The sequence below is a fragment of the Mchenga conophoros genome, linkage group LG3 (genome assembly GCF_057382185.1).
Source record: "Mchenga conophoros isolate Kocher_MC1m ecotype Shallow Benthic linkage group LG3, M_conophoros_male_GT1.1, whole genome shotgun sequence".
Taxonomy (NCBI): domain Eukaryota; kingdom Metazoa; phylum Chordata; class Actinopteri; order Cichliformes; family Cichlidae; genus Mchenga; species Mchenga conophoros.
This window is the reverse complement of record NC_140528.1, coordinates 62,506,748-62,509,350: the sequence shown is the minus strand read 5'-3', so window position 1 is coordinate 62,509,350 and position 2,603 is coordinate 62,506,748.

Sequence of the window (2,603 nt, the reverse complement as noted above, 5' to 3'; positions counted from 1 at the left end):
TATGTATGTGTGTGAAATGCTACATTAAAAAAACTGCATTCTTTCAATTGAAATTATTATTTTGTTTTGCAATATTCATTAAAACTTTGGGAACCTCTTGAAGTTCTTCTCAGTTGGCCCTCTATTTCTGTTTCTCTTTCTGTGGGTATATGTGCCCTTTATTGCTCATGGTGTCAGGGCACCTGTTCTTGCACGCTTTCACGCTGTCTGATCTTGGTCTACTTTGCATGCTGTGGGGTTTCTTCACCCTCAAAGTGGAAACAAAGGGCGGGGGAAGACATGTGCAACATGTGATGGAAACACAAACCTTATTCCGGGTCAAAGAAATGGATCAACAAAGAGAAGGGTGGACAAAAAGGAAAAGAGGAGTTGCATGAAGCAGAGAACCTTCCGAGCGGTCCACAACAAAACAGCATCATGTTAATGTTGTTTTTTCTTCCTTCCTTCAAACCTCCTCTTTTTTTGTCTCTCCGGTCTCTTGTTGCTTCTCTGTCTTTAACGCCCCATCTGTTTGCTTCTCCTCTTCCTTCCTCTTTCTCTCTTTTTCTTCATACATTGTGACTCATATGTACTTTTTCCCCCTTCTTCCCCTCTTTTCTTCTTCTGCCGGCCTCTTGAAACTCACGCTCAGTAATCTCAGTCGCCCAGTTTTCCTAAGTTTTGGTATGAAAACATACATGTCTTGGTCTTGTCAGCATAGCAAGGTCACATTCTTTCATATAAGTAAGTGAGAGTTAAATAAGATACACAGCAGCTCAGAATCTTTAGCATGTAATCAGTGTCGGGAAGGTTACTTTTAAAATGTATTCCACTACAGATTACAGAATACATGCCCCAAAATGTATTTTGAAATGTATTCCATTATGTTACTGAGAGTAACGTAATCTGAATACTTTGGATTACTTAATAAATATCACAGCAATGTACTATTGCTGTGTGATTTATTACTGTTACTGAAGGTTACTCGCCATACCACTACCAACTACATTTAATATAAAATGAATAAGTGGGGTGGACATTAGGTAAGGCTGCACTTTTTGCAGTGATCTCATGTAGAAAACTATTCTGCGCGTATATAAAACAGGTCTGCGACTCCGAAACTGTAATAAAGGGACCTCTGGCTAATATGTCAGGATCCGTAGCCAAAAACTAGCTTTACTTTGTTGTCTGGGTCAACTTTGCTAGCGAGAGACAGAGAGAGGCGTTGAAAGGCTGCTCCAACAGAACTTAGTGTTTCGGAGAAAAACACGAACACAGTGTACAGTCGAGTCTTAATAGCTTACTTACAACTGGGCTCGTCAGGCACTCTTCTTGGCTGCAGTGGTTATTATTATATTTACATGCTTCCAGCTCCTGTTTCTGTTCAGTGACAACTGATACTTTTCGACTCTCCTTTTTCTCCCTCCTCGTGCTCACAGGCACATAACGGGTATCTGGTCTTTAAGTGATGACGTGATGAATCCTGCTTCTGGGCCCAAACTACCCTGTGTTTAATAAGGCTTTTGTGTTTTTAACATGTTTTAATGCTTTGTATCTTGTTCTATATATTCTCAAAAAGCCCCTAAAAACAGTCAGTGATCACTCTTGCCCTCTACCGGTTTTTATTACCACTATTCATTTTAAAGCTCAGTTTTTAAAACCTTACGATGCAACTACAGTCCAATTTCTAAATGATAGAAATGTTTGATCCAAACATGAAAACTTCTCCAGCATCTCTCACTTCAGATGTAGCTCCTCACCCAAGAAGCCAAGAATGAACTTGGCCTAAATCTTCATCAAATCCCCCTAAAAGGTAAACATTCCAATACAAGCTGGTCCCCTATAGATGCAGCCCCCCCTTGCCAGCTACAACACTGGCTGGCAAGTTGAAGGGACCCTGTAGATTGATGTCCGTGTGACACCAGCCGGGTAAATACTACAGAGTAGTATTCAGATCTGCCCTGCAGATGCACCCTCTATCTTTCTTTATAAGATCTCCTTCATAATAATAAGAATATATACTTTTTTCAGTCAATTTTCATTCTTCAAAAGAAGACAAGTTGACAAAAGACATGTAATGGAGCACAGAGTTCAATCTTCCCAAGTGAAAGGTCTGTGAGAAAAAGTGTAGACCTACATACCGGTAATACTAATTTACACTCCTGCACATTTCCCCTTACATCAAAGAGAAGCATTAGACATCCATCTACCACAGGGCCAGAGTTTGACTGTAATAGCAGTTACTTCCTGGCCATCTCGTGCCATCCATTCACAGTAGGACCGTGCGTACTCGCCGTTACACTACCAAAGTCCTCCTCTTTGCAGGCGGGCATGGCACAGCCTCACAGAGATGCACCGACAATATCCATTCACCGCACACTGGCCAACGCAAAACTGCAAGAAGCCAAGTTTTTCGTTTTTTTCTTTTCTTGCCTTTGATTTGTAAATACCTCTGTTTCAGTGCGACAACTTCCAGGCTTGTATCTTATGACCATCGAACATTTACATGAGAAAGTTGACAAAGGCTGAAACAGCGGAGGAGGCCTTGCAACAAAGAGTCCCATTTATAGCGTACAGTCAGGGAGAGACAGTGAGAGGGAGGGTAGGAGGAGAAGCTGGGAGGG